Raw genomic sequence first — 19,966 nt, 5'->3', positions numbered from 1 at the left:
GGGGAGGGATAGCTTTGTGGTTTTGAGCATTGGCCTTCTAAACCCAGGGTTGTGAGCTCAATCCTTGAGGGGTCCATTTAAGGATCAGGGGCAAAAATCTGCCTACAGATTGGTTGTGCTTTGAGCAGGGGTTGGACTAGATGACCTCCTGAAGTCCCTTCCAACCCTGGTATTCTGTAATTCTATATTATTGATAGGGCCCTATCAAATTCACAGCTATGAAAAACACCTCAGTCACCCAACTTTCATGCAGTAAATAAGCACCCCAACTTTCACAATAAGCCAAATATCAAGCTAATCCCATTTCAAAACAAACCAATCTCTAAGAACCTCTATGTGATTATATTCCCCCTGGTGTGCAGTCTGGGACTGTGTTGGACCTGGTGTGCACCCCTGACTCTCTTGCCCTTTCCCCCTGCTTACCAGGAGCTAATTAAAAAAAAGGAAGCGACAAGTTACAAACCAAAAACTTGCCAACAAGCAACTCACAAGCCAAAAACAATCTCTGCATTTTTTTCCGCAGGTTTGGCATGTTTGGTCACGGTTCCATGAAATCTGGTCTCCCCTGTGAAAGCTGGTCTTTTGTGTACTTTTACCCTATACTATACTCCTTTATACTACAGGGTGAAAGTATGTACAAGTACACAGCATTTCTTCAACTGGGGGTCTTGACCCATATTGTAAAGTGATCACAGTATTGCCACCCTTACTTCTGTGCTGCCTTCAGAGCTGACCAGAGAGCGGCAGCTGCTGGCTAGGTGCCCTGGTCTGAATGCAGTGCTGGTGCCAGCAGCAGCACAGTGACAGAAGTAAGGGTGGCATAGTAAGGTATTGCCACCCTTACTTCTGCACTGCTGCTGGTGGCACTGTAGGAGCCAACTTTCCGCAGCACCAGTGGGTGCTCCTGCCCCCCCACCCCAGCCCCGCCCTTGTCCCACCCCTTCCCTGCCCCCTTCCAACCTCTTCCCCAAATCCCCGCCCCAGCTCCCCCTTCCCTGAGCGCACCACATTTCCCTGCTCCCCCTCCCTCCTAGCACTTGCCATGCAAATCACCCGTTTCATGGCACAAGCACTGGGAGCCAGGGGAAAAAAATGGGCACGCGTTGCACCCAGGGGAGGAGATGGAGGCAGAGCAGAGGCAAAGGTGAGCTGGGTTGGGGAGCAGGGTGGGGAGCTGCTGGTGGGTCTAAGCACCCAACAATTTTTCCCCGTGGGTGCTGCAGGGCTGGGACACTCATGGAGTCAGCACCTATGGGTGGCACTTCATTCAGATCTGGGTGGCAAGAGAGCAGTGGCTGCAGGCCAGGAATCCAGCTCTGGGAAATTCTGATTGAAGAGTTTTACATGTCTGTATGTTTTTACATGTCTGTATGTTGTCATTGTTCAATAAATATTCATGCTTTGTTACAACTTCATGAAATTTAAGATTTTTAAAATGCTATGGCCATGAAATTTATGAAAATGGTCTGTGAATTGGGTAAGGCCCTAGTTATTGACAGTATATAGGCAATATGAAGATGGAAAGAAATGCGTAAGTCTTTTCCCTTGAATTTCTCAATTCCAGATTTTCAAATTTGGGTGTATCCTTACTCAATATAAACTATCACTAAATGTCATTTTTGTTTGCTGACATATAAAGTTGCCATGTTGGCCATCCATTGCATGGGATATAACCCAAATCAATTCTCCAACCAATTAATACTGTTTTTAAAATGAACAAACCCTCAGAAGGCATTTAGGTTTTAGCTATAGTTCATGTGACCTGAAACTTATCAAAATCAGTGCTGTGGAAACAGTTCTAACTTCTCTCTAAGTTGCAGCTGTTATCCTTCAGTTACTTCCTTTCTCTGCTCTGTGTCCCACACCAACGGAGAGAGAAACTTCATCTGGTACTGATGTTTATTCCTTTTCTTTCCAGGTAAGGATCAGTGGCCACTGGTGCATGCAGGTGTGGTTCTTGGTTTGAGAGTTGCTTCCATCTTTTCCTTAGACATATTATCTTGAACGAATAATGCACCTAAGGTCCTGTGGGCATAGGCACTACCCAGAATTACAAGTAACAGCCCACCCCAAATAAGAACAGAAACAAGACATTTTGTTCTACAACTAGATTGAGCCATTGAAACAGGGTTTGTTATAGGGGGCTCCTTTATGGAGTGCAGCTTGTCATCAGCCCCACATGGATCTCTGGCCCCACAGAACACACATCATGGGTATGGGCAGAGGAGGACAGTGCTGTGGGAAGGAGCTAATGCCTCTCTCAGGCTGGTACTCTCAGGTGGAGAGAAGAAATTAATAGAAAATGTCCCTTCCATGCACATATCCTGGCAAAATTATTCCTTGTCTTCCCTCCAATCATGTTAGGACTGAGTCCTATTGGTGGAGTGGAAGTAGGTGGCAGTGCAGCTTGCCCTGACACTGCCTAGTTCACATGCACTCAGGACAAATAGCACAGCAGACTTAAATCTCCAGAATCCTCACACATCCTCACTTAAAATAAATGTCATTGATCCTCCCACCACACCCCCACTTTTTAAAAATCTAGCTTTTCTTCCTAATTTTAAATGTTCAACTTTATAAACAAGGCAACTGCTGGTTAAGTCACACTTGGTAATCTTGGTAACCAAATGTACTGTGTCTTAACATGTACCAAACCTAACATTAAAAGGCAAACTCTGTAGTAGCTGGATCATTGTAAGCAGTAATCTGCTAAACCTTTTCAAATATATCTTGTGAGCCTCTCAGTAATTACTAACTCTACGTAACATGTCATTTTTCTGTCCTGTTAAGAACTCAACAGTACAGTTAGGTCACATTTTTATTTATCCCCCCCCAAAACGGTTTTTATCCCAGCTGTGAAATCAAAAAGTAACACTCGCACATGCACACAGAGTATGTTTCCAACAAAGATACATTTTTTTTATATTTTGTGAGAATCCAACAAGCCATATATGGAAAGAACAACTACAGTTTACAGCTGAACTTTTATATTTCCCCTCTTTTCCCCCATATGCTTGTAAGCCTTAAATTGAAAAAGTTGTGTTTTTCTTTCTTTGCCAACAACTTCGGTCTTAAAGGACTATATCTTCTTGATAATCTAGTTAGTTTTTAAAAAGAGTCAAAGTTGTTTCCAGTGGTGATACTTTAACCTCAACTCCTCAACTATTTTTTGTGGGATTTGCAAGTCATATTTTCCTATTTTATGTATGCACATTTCCCCTGTTGTTGTGTCAGACAAATAAAGTCAACAGCTATTTAGGGGAAACCATGACACAGATTCACTTTTTTGGATAGCCACAGAATGATATCCACTAATAGTCTCACTTGACTTCAGTGAGGCTACTCATATGATATGAGTAACTGTTTCACAGTTGGGCCCATTTTATTGTCAACTGCAAAAGTAAGTAACAATTATAACAATTATCTTATACCACATAGGTGACAAGATACCACTCTTGCATCTGAGAGAGGTGGCATGGTTATAGGCAAATGTACTAAAATGGCATGAATTTTTGGTGGAGGGAAACACAGCTGTCCCTCTACCACTAGCCCCCTCACTTGTGGAGTCCTACAAGGATTAATTCAAAACAATATCTAGACACAGCCATTGGGGGAACAGCTCAGACCACATGGACTTAACTGTCAGCGATATGCAGATGACACACAAAAGTATCCTTCACCACATATGACAATACCACTACCATGAAGATGGCCCAGTGCTTGGACACGATCAGTGCATGGATGAAGCTGCACCTGAGAAACACAAAAATGATGTTGGTGGGCAGATGAAAGAACTTTAGGAGTTTTCAGCTCTGGTGTGGCCTCCTTTATTTGAAAAAACTCACCCACAACTAGTCAGTTAAGCCTCTAGAGAGTGTTCCTGGATTCCTCATTGACAGTGGACTATCACATAGCAGCATCCTCAAGTAAAACTTTCTGCTGTCTCTTGTTGGCCAGAAGATTGTCCTGTACTGGTGGATAATGACCTGTCCTCTGTTATACACATCATTATCACCTTCTATCTGGACTACAGAAATGCAGTGTACATAGGCATAAAGCAATCAGCTATTAGAAAACTCCAGCTGGTACAGAAGGCTTCTGCACAGCTCATCAGCAGCACACGCTACTGCAGATACATCAAACCTGGCTTCCTATTGACTATCTAGTCCTGTTCAAGGTCTCAGTTCTTCTCTTCCGGGTACTCAATGTCCTGGGCCACAGATATCTAAAAGATTGCCTAAAGCTCCAGCTGAAGATCATAACTCCACTCCTCAGGAACTTTCAACCACAAGGGTAAAGCTCATCTGTTCAGGACACAGAACTTTCTTGGGGGTTCTGTCTGCAACAATGCAACAATCTCCCACAGGAGGAACAAACATTGCCACCTTCCTCTCCAAGCGCAAGGTACACTTCAGTCTTGACTTGACTTAAAATACATAATGGCATTTCAAATAAAAACAGAATTCACTTTAGATGTGGCCAAACAGTGCTGATGTTTGCTTTATAGTAATATTCTAGTAAACACATTTACTGGCAGTAATACTTCTAGCACATATTAGAGAATAGTTGCAGAAAGTGATTTTTTTCCCCAACTTGCAAATGCAAGTACTTGTCTTTGACATTCTATTTAAAAGCTCAACTATATGAGGAACAGAAAAATATGAGGTAACCCATCTGTCTGATCAAAGCCCAACAGCAAGGTTTGAATTTCAGTTATTAAACACACTCACAGATAGTCCTGGAATGATCGACAAATTTAAGATTATTTGTAGCAGTTATTCTCTGAATGATTTCATGTTATGAATTAAATTATAAACTCAAACTATAAAACAGAAGTCTCTTAATTCATAAATGGGGGAGTGGGGTGAGGTGCAGGGGCAACCAAACTACTGAATAAACTATTTGCTCAGATCTAATTAGAAGCATTTGAAACAACAGTGGCCACTGAGTTCTGCATTTGTGCTACAGCTGTTAGTGACATCTCATATTTGAGTTTAGAAATTATATTTACGTTGCAAAATAAGGATATTATCTTTAGGAAGGCCTCAAATCCTCAGGGAAAATACACTCTCGCTCTCTCTCTTTAGGTGAAATTCACTTTCCCCGCTTGGCACGAAGTCTAAATAAGTGCCAATAAGTGCTGGAATTCACCCCTTGTGAATATGGCCTAGCTCTTTTAAAGCTACCAATCCACTCTAAAACAGCCCATTATATGGGAGCTCTATGTGCTTCCTAAATGCAAGGTCAGTGTTCTCCCTCCATGTCCTACCGCCATGCTTCATTTCACACTAGTACTCTGAGCTGGCTCAGCGCTCATCAACCTGGTGTACAGGGAGTACAAAGACTGTCCTGTATGACTGCACCATTTATATGTCCCCATCCCATACTATAAGAATATTGCCTTAAAACAAAACAAAGCAAAAAACACCTAGATGCACTTCAGAGTTGCGCCCACAGACTGATTGCACTGGCAGAGTAAATAGAAGCTAACAATGGAGTTGTCAGTGTTTGTCATTACCACCACAGAAGAACAAGAATTCCAGGATTATATTAGTGAGAATTCACAGGTGAAGTATACCAGAAGTGTTGCTTGTTGTCAGTTTTCTAAAATAATTTCCCAGTAATTTGGTAGTGCTATAGTTCATACTTGCTTTTTGTATTTCTATCATTTAAGAAAAAATATTTCTCAAATTCAATATGTTTGTATAACACTAAAACCCTCCTCTCCTCTCTTCAATGTATTCAACATGGTGCAGTCAAGGCTGCTTCTTTGCCCAATTTACTTCCAGTGCCCTTCTGCTTCAAGTTCAGACTCCCATCTTCACATTCAAAGCTTTGCCCCTGCCTAGATCTATCTTCATTGCCCAATAAATATACTTTGCTCCATTTCATTAAACCTTTCATCTCCTTCTGCTCGTGTACCTGTGCCTTTCTTTATGTTAGTCCCTGTTCCTGGAAGGCTCCATGATCCATTTCACTTACCCTATTGTCTTCCTACTTGGAGTCCTACTAACACCTCTCTATAACGGGGACAATGAGAAAAATCAAAGAATCATTCACTATTATATAGATGCAAGCCAAAAGCAGCAGTGCTGTTATGGATTGCGAGTGCCTAAATTACATTCGCTTTCTCAGCCAACATTCTGCCACAAAATACACAACCCACTTCTAAATTCTTGCTTTCACTATTTATATATGTGTATGTGCTTTTTAACTGTAGACCCCTTTTAGAAAGTCATTCCCCAGCAGTTACCATCCATGATGTCTCAATCTTTAATTTTTTGTAGAACTTGAAATAAGAAATAACTGCAGTGTATCAGATAAAAATGGAGGCAATTTCATTTTTTAAATGGTATCGGTGTATGTGTGTTTCTCGGAACACTATTTCCTCATGATCAGGATAAGAAACGGGGCAAATACATCAGCACTAATAGGAAGTGGCATCTGCTTTCATCCACCTTTTCTCTGTTCTCAGAGTACAGTGATTACTACACATGGTGATCGCTTACTGTCTAACATTTCTGAGTTCAGAATTTTGTAATAAAATCAATGAGTTTTCCTATGGTTTGTGGTACAATGCCACCCCGTGAGTGAGTCTAGATGGGGTCTGAACTACTCTTACCAGTATTCTCAAGAATCAATGTTTGGAACAGGATGGGTTAAACTTCTGCTGTTTATCTAACTGCGATTGTGGAGTTCAATCTGTGGCTGAAAGAGTGAGGTGGGGCATGTGAGCAGCTGTTACCAAGAGCAATGAAAGTAGGGCTACCCCTTTAGTATGAAGTTCAGTAAATGAATGGTTGTCATCCTCACAGTTATATGAGTGTGCATGTGTCAGTCCTAAACCAAAGTTTCTGTATAGTAGATCACATTGTTACCGCTAAACTAATGGGCTGTCCAGACAGAACAAGGCTGAAAGAAATAATCTGTTATGGCTGGATCATGCAGTTACCATGACCCCGACACAGAGCAGGGACCAAAGCATGACTCAGAAATAGAGAGTCATAATAACTTTACCCCTCACACACCAGACCAGCTGTGTTGGTTGGTTGCTTAGGGAATGGGGTGGAGTCCCACCCCCTAGTTATCTTTGCCCATGCACTTGCAAGGCAGGGGGATTAGCAGACACACAGAGGTTGTTTTCCTTCCCATGCTATGACCCGCAATCAGGTTAGCTTGTGCAGACAATCATGGGGATAAGATCAAACTGATTAAAAACCACACAAGAAAACTAGATAACAGCCATAATACCCTTTTTTCCCATCCAGAATTTGACTTCATAAAAATCAAAACATGCTTCTACATTTTGAGGTGAAATAAGCTTAACTTGACACTAGCTATACTAGCATGGGCTGGAGATTTGTTTGGTTTGCCTGACAAAGAAACTGCCTAGGCATCTCAAGGCTCTAAGTGCAAGTCTCAGTTGCAATGCTATGCACATGCAGAGTGAATCTCTCCACTGGATAGCAGCCTAACGGTCTTAAGTCCGCTGTTCTTGTCCCCCCTTAGCAGATACAGCAGCTTTTTGAAAACAGAGAATTCACACCAAATTAACCTGGGGCAAAAACAATTGTCATCAGTAAAGGAATTAACCTAAGTCTGATTTTGCAAGTGTGATGTGTCTATTAAAAGCTAAGCAACTGTTTTATAATGTAAAATCATTTAGAGCATCCTCCATTCTTCCACTGTTATTCCTTTGGGTTTGAAGAAATGACTACAAGAGAAGGATAGATGGTACAGTAGTTAAGGCACTAGCCTGTGACTTGGATTCAATTCCTTTTTCTGACACAGACTTCTTGTGTGACTTTGGGCAAATCATTTAATTTTTCTTTGCCTCAATTCGCCATCTGGGACTAAAAGTAGGGATAGTAGTACTTCCCCACTGCACAGGGGCCAAAGGCCTCAGATACGGTCATAAAGGGTGCCACAGAGAAATAGCAATATTACACTTCCTACTCATTCCTTCTTGCATAAAACTTTGGTAGCACGTTAGTGAAAACACATTTATACAATTGGAAGTTACTACCTGACTCATCCATAGAAGCCTAAAATTAAGGGGATTCTTGTACTTTTCCAGCCTTCCTGTACCTTAAGTGGAAGTGAACAATGTGGTTGCAAATCCAAGATAATGAATAAAAATGACTGTGTCTAATCTGAACAGTTACTTCAGAAACACATTGTTTAATGCCACGCCACACACACTGCTTGATCAATTAGGGGGAGAGATAGCTCCGTGGTTTGAGCATTGGCCTGCTAAACCCCTCATTGTGAGTTCAGCCCTTGAGGGGGCCATTTAAGGATCTGGGGCAAAAATCTCCATAGGGATTGGGCCTGCCTTGAGCAGGGGGTTGGACTAGATGATCTCCTGAGGTCCCTTCAAACCCTGACAGTCTATGTAAAGATTATGCTAGTCATTCAGAGCATTCACCAAAAGAGAGCAAGGGACCTTTTAGTTCCTTTAATATTCTACGCCTCCTTCCAGTCAGTCTCTCTAAATAAAGAACATGGTGGTTTCATTGTACATGCTGGAAAGTGCTTTACACGTTATTTCTTCTGTAAAACCTGCAGCACTTGCTGCCATAGTAATGCTCCTACGCTGGTGCAAATGTGCTCATAGAATGACACCTGGTGGCCAGACAAATGAAAGACAAGACATTCCCCTAAAAGCAGCAAAGAATCCTGTGGCACCTTATAGACTAACAGACGTTTTGGAGCATGAGCTTTCGTGGGTGAATACCCACTTCTTCAGATGCATGTGGTGGAAATTTCCAGGGGCAGTATATATATGCTAGCAAGCAAGCTAGAGATAACGAGGTCAGTTCAATCAGGGAGGATGAGACCCTGTTCTAGCAGTTGAGGTGTGAAAACCAAGAGAGGAGAAACTGGTTCTGCAAGACATTCCCCTGTCATTCCATTTCCCACTCCCTTCTCTCTGTTCTCAGAGTTCAATTACTAATTAGAAATACATTACTGTTAGGTGTTAAACAGGAGGTTCTCTAGAGTACTTATAAAATACAGACGAGCCTGTGTAGAAAGTCATATCAAAATTATACACTGCATAGGCAATTTTTCAAAATCTATTTTGGACATTTACATATAATAGTATCTTTAATACAACTGTGTGAATCTGCAGACAATGTTTTCACAATTCCTTGCATGGAGTGTTTTGCTTCTTTTCTCTTTGCCTCATATTGACAGCAGCTATCGTTCAATATATAGCAGCATTTCCAATGTTTGGTCTGTCTAGGTTTAGGACTCAGCCATAAACAATTACTCCAAGCTGAGGAATACAAAATTACAACCTTTTACGATACTATTTTAAAAAGAAAAAAAACAGGCAAATGGTTAAGGATGAAAAATAAATTAAGTCTACAGGCTCACAACATTTTCTGCACTAATAACTCACAAATGTCTTTGAACTAAAACACATCTGGCAGCTGTTTAGTTAAAAGCAATTAAGAAATATATTGAAATCTAGAAAATAGCTCAGTAACTAAACACCAATAAATACTTTACCTGAAATGTTATGCAAAACATAAAGGCTTGCAGCCTCTTGTTAAATCAGATATAACGTTGAAAACAGATAGATAGATAGAAGCTTTCTTGTGGAGGGGTTGGAACAATGGTAAACTATGTGGAAAACCAACCATGAAAAATATGAACATTGCAGACACTTGCATCAAATAGCTAAAAAATTACTTAAAGACTTGACAGTGCTTTCTGGACAGCTTTGAAATACATTGGCTTTAGAACAGTAGTTCTCAAACTTTTGCACTGGTGACCCCTTTCACTTAGCAAGCCTCTGAGTGCAACCCCCCGTTATAAATTAAGAACAATTTTTATGTATTTAACACAATTATAAATGCTGGCAGCAAAGAGAGGTTTGGGGTGGAGGCTGACAGCTCACAGCCCCCCATGAAATAACCTCACGATCCCCCATTTGAGAAACCCTGTTCTGAGCTGATATTTTCTGGGTTGTTTTTCTTAGTTTTTCTTAGGAAAATGTACATGCAGAGGATCTTTATACCTTGTCAGTTCATTTGCCCTCACTATTTTTCTTCATCACCATGAAGACAATTCTTGGTGATACGATTGGCTGCTGTAGAGAGGATTATGTCGTCACAAACAGAGGACTATGGCACTGATTCCTAGTCATTGAAGTCTTCTTTGTATTGTTCCCCTGATTCAAAGCAGGCTAAAACCCAGTGAGGACCCAGCAACATGAGGATTTCCCTTGTGTAAGGAGACACTTTGGGTGGCAGGCCCTTTTGTGGCTCCTGCACCACTACCCTACCCAGCTGCCAGTGTAGGGGACATGGCTAGGACACATCTCCACTTGACAATTAGGAGGCTTGAAGACTTCTTTGTACCTTCCCCACCTCAGCAGGGTTGGACATAGCTTAGGACCAAACCTATGACTTAGAGTGAGAAATTAGCAGCTGGTAAAGAAGAATCTAAGTATTCCTTCTAAGAAAAATAAAGGTTAAAATAACTGTGTTTATAATATATAAGCAAAATTGCCTCTGTGTATAAACCCTCTCTGGTGTAGTGGTCATGAATATATTAGCATGCCACAATTAAAGGTGAATGTTATAGTATATAATGATTCACAAAGGCCAGCATCACTAAACTATGCCTAGTTGCTTTGTAGTACAAAATCTAGCTGACAGGCAGCAAGTTGTACATATGGGCTTGCTGCTCAACCAAATTTATACATAAAGAATTTAAAGCCTAGGCAGACTCAATAATTTATGTAGGGTTTCCCAAATAAAGAAGCATAGCAACAGAAGGCATGACCTTCCACAATATCAACTTTAAAGCTGGATATTGCCAAGAGACAAGAAAAGCTGTTAGACTAGGAGTATGCACAGAGCTAATCCTCGAGATACAGTGCATCCAGATCAAAGATAGCACTGTAAAGGCAGAGGGAGGATTTTTAAACATGGCCATGTAAACTGCTGACAACTGATGGAGCTCAATTAAGGTTTGGAACATCACATTAGAATGGCCAGAGTCTTATGTACATAACACCCAGAGACTAACAATATAAATACCAATTTTAGTCTTATCCCTCCACGGATGCAATACATCTGGCAACAACAGAAGATGGACATTTTTAAAAAGCAAACACAAAAAACTCCCAACTTTAATTCATTCTAAGTTTTCTTACCGAATTAAAAAAAAAAAAGTTAAATTCTTGATCAGCAGGCAAGTTTTAATACAAACTGCCAAACTGTTTTTCAGAGATCTGTGTTAGACCACAGAATGATGCTCAGCTACAGAAGATGACTTTTTTTAATGGATCCATGTCAGCCAAACAGTAAGTACTGTAAGGCTCGTTATTATAAACACAGCTGATTTTTGCAGGATAGTACATAATGTTACCTTTTCTTTATGTGGAGACATAAATAACCTGCGGAGTTTGTGAAACCCTGCTAGGAATCCAGTAAAATCTAAATGATAATATATAGCAACCTGCAGCTTCCTATCTGCCTTTGTGCTGTGTATGATCAGGTATCTCTGGCATACCTTTGATTTAAAGACTTATGAGAAACATCTAAGCACTTCAAATACTCTTGTTAGACACTAATGAGCTTTGCCATGGTACACTACCTTTTTCTTTCTGATGTCACTGCATTATTTTTACTTGGCATATGCAGTGTGCTGTGAAAGGTTGCTTGTTTCACAATCATTTCCTTTTATGACACTGGTTATTTGCACTCTTATAGCACCTTTATCTAGTCTCTCAAACACATTCCAAATGACAGCATCCTGTAAATAGATAAAGAATTCCCACTTTAGGATGAAGAAATTGAGGCAAAGTGGGTGAAATGACTTGGCCCAGGTCATACAACAATTCAGTCGTAGAACCAATGACAGGACTCCTAGGTTCTAACTACTACTAGTCCAACCCTTTTCTGTTCAAGTGATACCATTTCACATTTAGCTTGCTATTGTCTTGCAAGTGTAGCATTTCAGAGAAATGCCTGCATTAATTGCTGTAATAATTTGTTTGAATTCTTCATGGATCTATCTGTAACTTGGTTGCAAAACTAGCTTGACTTTTGTCTTATATAAACATTCACCCATTAATTAACATTTTTCCATATTTTTCTCTTGATTATGTTATCTAACAAAATACTCCTGTGGAATGTTAAGAGATTAATTGGCCCTGAAGAAATGGTGGTGTTTGTGACCTTTTTAAGAAACTGGTAACGTCTAATAAAAATCTCAAAAACTCACTGATATTTGGGAAGATTTTCTCTCCAGCCCAAGGGAAAATACATAACAAATGTATTATATGCTACTGTATCATGCTGTGATGATAGGAAAGTTACATTTGAGAAGGCTGAATTTAAAAGGTTAAAGACAAGAAAGACTATCTGCTAAATATCTGTATCCCTATCTCCTAAGATATTTGGTCTCTTGTTTGGCAGCCTTCATTACTCCCTTCGTGATACTCTCCACTATATTTTGAGGTATATATATTTTCTTGACTATATTTCAGGTTCATCCTATATAGGAAGCCTTGTATTCACTAGGCAATGAATTGTGCCTTTCAGATTGTTAGGGAATAAGAACCGTTTATCCTTCTCTCATGCTTGTAAAATGTACTTGGGAGGGATTACTTTCATTTTTGTTACCTAGTCCCTCCTTGAACTCATAACTAATGCATTACTAGGGCTGTAAGTAATTTGAGATTAAGAGCTTGTTCCTAGAGCTTTCAGTGTAAAAGGTAAGTCTTCAGTTAAGAGAAAAATAATAAAAATGTGCTAGAAGATAAGTACCAGTACTAGCTGCATACAAAAAGTTTATTTTTTGCATTCAGACTAATATCTGCACTGTGTATTTTTCAGCCAAGGGCTACAAACAAGTAGTCTTTCATGCATCACTGCTTCTACTGGTCAGAATAAAATTTCTGCCATGATTTTCTAGTACTATTTTTTTTCTTTAAGTAGTTTCATTAGTATGTAGGATTAAAAGATTTTTTTAAACAAAATCACCTTAAGTTTTTAAAACAAAAGCAAACACATTCTTCTGCTCTCTCTTTGCTCCCTCTATCAAAAACAACAAAACAATCTACTTTGATGTCTATAATCCTGTTCTTCAGCTGTGGTAGGTGGTTGGTGCCTATGAGTTTGCTATAGTATATTCAGCGTTCTTTACATACCCAAAGGGAAAAAAAAAGTCTTTTCTACCCATAAGGTGTCCAGCTGACCATTTATTTCTAATGTCCTTTAACATGCTGCACTGATACAGCTTTCATGTTTGACAAACATCTGTCTCACAATGAATTAGCTTGGTTTGACTTAACATAGTGTCTGAATGACCTGCTAAGAAGTCCTGAGAGAGAAATTTTATTAATGGAGATTTCTTCCATTTTGACACTCTTTCATATGATTGAGCTTGACAGACATGCTAATTATTGATCCTGATGGTCATTGTATTGCATGGCTTTGTGTCATGAGTTCATTGATGTAGTGCTGATTTGAAGAATTCACTCTGTAGCTGTTGCTCCTCTTCAGGGCCACTGATTTTGTTAAGTATTATTTACCATCTTTCACATGATTCTGTTGAGAAATGTGTGGGGGTACTGAGAGCCATTGAACCAAACTGTTAACCCTGTATATGAGGGAAATCACTTCAAGCCAGAGTGTGCATCACCAGTGGAAATGTTTTAATCTCATATTCTAATACAGATGTTATGAAAAGTTATATTGATGTCTCAGGACAATTCAGCACATTGTTTGATTATTAGGTTTTTTTTATATAAAAGGAAATCCTCTAACAGCAGTGTTTTATTTTTTAGGGGTAGAGGGAACTATATTGGCAGTGTGACTGGGTGAACAAGCCGATTTTTTGTTTGGGTTCTGTGTTCACTTGATGCTTATTTGGCACACAGTTAAGTGGGTTCTTTTTTACTCAATTTTATTTTAGTGAGTGTAGAATTGCAACTAGTTTATGAAGGTCATTTCTGACCTATGGAGAAAATTCACTTGGCCTCAGTTCCAGCCTATCATTAAATGTACAGTAGAATGTTTAAAGGAAAATATTTCAGATGGTGAGACATAGTACCAACAAGGAAGCTGTAGGTTTGAAAAGATTACTTAAGATTACTTAATTTGATATTGCTATGAAAAGAATGAGGTCCTCTTGCAAAGGTGAAGAACTCTGAGGAATTACTACTTAAATATACCAAAGCAGAGCAAGTGACCATGCTCACCCTTCGCCTAAGATCACATCACTCATATCTTCCTCATCAGATTCAAGTTCTCTCAGTAGTGCATTTAAGGTTCTGCTAAATTCAGCTGCTGCCTAATCTAAGATCATGCTCCCTTCTCTCACTCCCATGCGATTCTTTGCATTCAGAATCCCTTTCCTGACCTGCCCTATCATCTCCTTCTTTTAGTCCCTCCTTAAACTACACTGCTGTCATGAAGCCCATAATTTCATTCAAGTCTACTCACATAAGTGTTTTTTTTTTTAAATATGAATACTGTGCTTCCCTGGTCTGATACACACAGGCTGTGGTCCAGCAGGAAGTGTTTTGGGTTATTATTAGACATGCTTGCTGATATTTCCTCTATTCTGTAGTCCTAAGGCCATGGTGGGTGTATAATAAAAAAACCACACTCTTAAAACTGAGCTACACCCTGCCTTGCTAAGTAGTGATGACAAGGACAAAGTCATCACTTTCCTTCCATAATTTCCTTCCATACGTTTCTCTGCCAGTAGGAAATAGCACATGGCAGCATCAGTTCCAGACCATCTTCTCTGATTCAATTATAGCTACTGCAGAGGTAATAAAAAGGAGCTGAGACAGGTGAATGTGGTAGCACTAATAAAAAAGACAGCTTTATGATAATAACTCGCTTTTAAACAAAAAGCCTCAGAACCCAGGAGTCCAGTGAAGGTGTGATATTAGAGTATGCAAAAGATACGTATACACTAATACTCTGTTTCACACTGTGCAGGCTGAAGGAGATAAACCAGTAGCTGTGCCATTAATTGGAGTAAAAGATGTCTCTTTCAGCAAGAGATGGGAGCTGAACAATATAGTTTCGGTGAAAAGATGTAGGTGCATTTATAAAGCACTTCTGGGAAAATAACTGAAGACAAAGGAGAAAAATGCTACAGAAGACTGTGTTCAGTCAGAATAAATATATTCAAGACAAAATGCCTACAACAGACTGTACTATACAGAATGAAAAGAGGTGATTCAACAAACTTCTTTTTCCTTTACTAGGGGCTCTTCTTACCCTTGTTTCTTATCGTCCCCTCTGCCTGAGGTAAGAATGCCAACTTTTATATCACTAGATTGTACCAGCCTGATCCATTCCCAGTTAATGCAAACAGTAGTATTAAAGTACATATTTATGAGGAAAATTAATGGTTTAAAAATAACTTGAAAAATAATTTGATGTTGGTCTGTACTTAAAATAGTATTTTAAGCCTAGAGCCTTTGAGTTTTACATGCACACAGAATCAAAGATGTCTGGTCCCATAAACATATTAACATCAGAATCATCCAGGTGCCAACACTGCAACTGGATGTATGTAGGCAGAGCCCTATATATTTCAAGAGGTATTTGGTAATTTTGCTGAAGTCAAATTTCACAGAGCTCAAACCCCAAGCTGTTCTTATTCAGCCATCTTTGTTATTTTAGTAGTATGGTTTTGTCAGACTTTTTGTTGGGGCAGAGTATTAGATAAATGCAATCATATTTACATAATTAAGTCTTCTTAAGGGACATACAAGTGAAGGACTAAAACTAAGAACAGAAGTGTCTGTCAACATTACTTAAATGCATTTCATTACAGCTTTTCCTTGGAATCCAAGACTGATTTTGCTGTAAGGAAATTTATGTCAGCCTTCTATCTGCATTGATTTCTAAAGGTTGAGCCATATCACAAGAGTATTATTTAAAAAAAAAAACTCACACACTTTCAGAAGGAAGCAATTGAGAAGCAAGTCAAAGTCTCATCAGCTGCCGTCATTACTGCCAGTAGCCCTGTTTAGGTTTAGGGGTGAGTTCAAAGCTTTGTGGAGGAAGTTCTCCCCTCCTCTTCTTCATTTTGGCCTCCACTGAAAAAAAATAATAATGGTACAATTTGAAAAGCAATTTCTAAATCCATAAGCCCAAGTTCAACCCTCGTCCACTGACCACAGTGAAAATGAACCTGCAAGTTTGTTATTTGAGTCATAATTTTTCCCCTTAAGGGAGGGAGGGGAAAACTTTGTTTTTTCAATGAAATAAATAAATAAATATCCGAAAGAAAACAGGTTTTCTTCAAAGTTTTCTATCAACTCTCCTTGTTAGGCTTCTAAATATGTAAATATGTTTATATTGGCCTATAAGCTATTCCACTATATAATACATTTAGGAGCATATTTGTTTTACTACCTAAGTTTCCCAAGTATTTCTAGTGATGTCAACAATGAAGCAAAGGGAAAAAAATGGTAATACTGCAAGTGTACAAAATGAATGTATTATAGTATTAAAAAAAAGTCATTGAGAAAGAGTAACAAGCCCTTGGTCTTCAGTGGAAGACCACACGTGATGACCATTTAAACACCTGAATGTTGCCGAATTGTCCTCACAATTCATTTGTAGCCAGCTGAGCTGCTTGTGCAAAGGCTACAAGTAAATCCATTGACAGCAAAGGAAAAAGTTAAACAAGAACTCCATGTTGAATGAAATAGTGGAGGAAAGTCAAATGGAAAATTAGAAAAGACTAAGATCCTTGAGGCTGATACTTTAGTGTTAGTGTTTGTGTAGAGATAGAATTCATTATCCATGCAAAAAGAAGAATATGCGTAACATCAGGGCCGGCTTTAGGGCAATTCCACTGATTCCCGGGAATCGGGTCCCAAGCCAAGAGGGCCCCACAGCGTCCGGAAGAGGGGCCCCCACACCCTCCACCGAAGTGCTGTCAGAAACAGTGGCAACTGAATCAGCCCTTCCTGTCCTAAAGCCGGCCCCGTGTAACATGCTGGCCAATGCAAGCAGTGTCTGATCATTCCAGTCATTATTGCCAGATGATTTCCCACTAGTTCTCATTGAGTCTATCATCTTCCATGAGCTCAGGTTCTCTGCTCAGAATTGTTCTAACTGAGAAAAGCATTTGAGCATGGGTTTAAATCCCATTGCCTTCAATGGTGAGTAAATTCTTTCCTGAATAGTGATGTTCTCCTGAGTTAGGGTCCAAATGCTCAAAACAATGCAAATCACTAAGAAAGTCATTCAGACATAACTTAATAATAATGCATAGGGGGGTGATTGGGACAGTGGTCTGTAAGTAACTGCATCACTTGAAACTATTATAAATCAAGGTTTGGGCTGAGTACAGGTTTCAGCCCTTTCACCCACTGGTCTTCCAGAAAGGGAACAATGTGCTTCATTCAGAAAGCATGGAGGAACTCATGGTTGCTGGCATTGTGCATTTGATGGTTAGTCAGAATCTGCTTTTCATGTCTAAACACACTAAGGAAGCAATTTCTGGCCACAGCCTTCACTGCTTTGATTTAAAGAAATTAGGCCAAACTCTGTCCTGAATTAAACCTGTACGCTGCCAGTACTTTTCTGTTATATTTTAGCCAGAAAACCTTCTATTAACCTTAAAATCTGATTTGCCTCTATAGAAGTAACTAACCCACAACTTACAGATTCCTTCTAGCTATGAAGTTACCCCACATTAGACACCATTTTGGTTCTTCACTTGTTTTCAGAGATACATTGCGAGTTCAGGAAGCCCCTGCACGTAGTGTATGTTGATCTTAAGTCTTCATTTGATCCAATAGTCTGTGTCACATTATGGAAGTCTCTACCACTCTGCTGGACTCGATTAGAGAGCTGTATAATGGAACCATTGCCTGTGTTCATCTGGAGAACCAGATGTCAGTGCCTTTTAAATCAGTATTTGGTGTTAGGCAGGGTTGCTCTTTTGTCAGGCAAGGGATTTCATAATGCAGCATTCCGTCAGGTCCATAGGCATTGAGATTGGTGATCTCTCACTCACAGACCTTGACTACACTCATGATGTTCTTTGTACTTGAGTACGGAGCCCCGACAGATTTCGTGAGGCACTCCAGCATATGGAGGAGTCGTCACCTAAGTTTGTCCATGAAACATAGAGACCAAACACAAAACTGCAATCAACCAATGTCTAAAACCTTTGTGGTAGCAATTGCATCAAGTAAAAAACAGAAATGTATGTATATAGACTGTTTTAGTCATCATATTCAGTGGTATTTTCTGTTCCATTTCCATGGTTTCATGACCTGCTCCCCTTGAGAAGAAAATATGATTAACTTCCTGAGTTCTAACTCATGTGGTTTTCTATTGTTAGCCCAAATTCATCTAACTGGATAGTAAAGTTAAGTAGTGCAGGATTTATCCCTATGAGATTAACAGAGACTGTAATCTAAAGAAAGTTGTAGTAGTCTCATTGAGAGTTTTCATGTAAACCACTAAGGAAGGGATAATTTTAAAGCATTTTACATCTACCTAATGAGAATGGATTTCATACATGCCTTTACTTGACTGAATCATTGATTGAAATAAGTTTCAATTTAGAGAAGATACTAGATAATCATGTTTGCTTCACATGTGGTAGACAAATGAACTTTAATTATAGACAACCCTAGTAGTGATGCCTAAGGTTAAGGTTACATAACATTTTATATTAAAAGACCCAGTATTCAGTTGTGTGTGTGTGTGTATACACACACACACACACACACACACACACACATATATTATATATATTAAAAAACCACCTGTATTTTGGCAGGTCTCTGTTCAGAATGTGCGGTTTTTAGCAATTTTGGAGAATTAATGTAGGGAAAAATGCATTTTGCCCAGAAGCCCTCCTCTAAAGCAATGAGGCGCAAAAGGTTTGAAATTGCAGAAGGTGCTAACCTGATACCAGAGAGGTGCATTTTGCCATCCTCATGAAAGTTTGTCCAAATTTGGCCAAGTTAAGAACACCTAAAAAAACCCAAAAAAACCCTGCCACTCATACATGCTCAGTAGAGGCTTGTTAGATGATTCTCTGAAGATTCTGTCTGTACTGAGCATGCTCCATCCCATCACAACACAACTCAGGATTAAGGGTTCATATACACTGATTGAACTGCACAGTCACTGCCCCTACAGAATAACTGAGTGTATTCCATCCCAGGGCTCCCAGAATGAACAGAACCTCCCATATAGGAGGTGACTGTTATTGGGAGTCAGGGGCTGTCATCAGCAAAAGTCTGTGAAACCCACTGCTGGTGACCTATGTGGTCAATGTGGTTGTATATGATGGGTTTTTTTTCCAATTTATATTAACAGAAAAACCCCCACAACCACATGATCTTAGGAAGTTTCAGTATAACTACAGAGAACACATTAAATTTACAAAACTAAATACTCAGAAATTCTGAGATGTCAGGATTAAGTCTACCCATATAACCCTGATATGACCCCCTTCTATGTGTTATGATAGTCATTAATTTCATAATCATACAATTTTCCCCATAGGACTCTGGCTTATTCAGGGCATGGGATGGCTGGCACTCGCTGAGTAGATGGCTATTAATTTTTCTCTCATCCTCATCATTCAAAGTGTGGCCCAGGTCTTGATTTGAAGTCATCAAGAGACAAAGAATCCCCCACTTCTATTGGCAGTTTGTTCCAATGTTTGAATACTCTCACTGTTAAAAACTGAGGAACTAAATTCAGATTAGGATCAAACACATCTAGTAATTCTGGATGTCCAATTCAAGACACCCAAGTCTATATTTTTCCGAAGTATTTAGCATATGTGTTCAGAACAGAACGCTATTGACCAAAGTTGCAATTGCGAGTGCTCAGTACTTCTGCAAATCAGACCCCGAGTTTCTAAAGTTGGGTACCCAGAGGGGAGGAACATTGTGGCCAATTATGAAAGTTTTGGTGCAAGTGACTTCCCAGCAACA

The sequence above is a fragment of the Gopherus flavomarginatus genome, chromosome 3 (assembly GCF_025201925.1).
Source record: "Gopherus flavomarginatus isolate rGopFla2 chromosome 3, rGopFla2.mat.asm, whole genome shotgun sequence".
NCBI lineage: Eukaryota > Metazoa > Chordata > Testudines > Testudinidae > Gopherus > Gopherus flavomarginatus.
The sequence above is the reverse complement of the archived record's forward strand: the minus strand, read 5'-3'. Positions refer to the sequence as shown.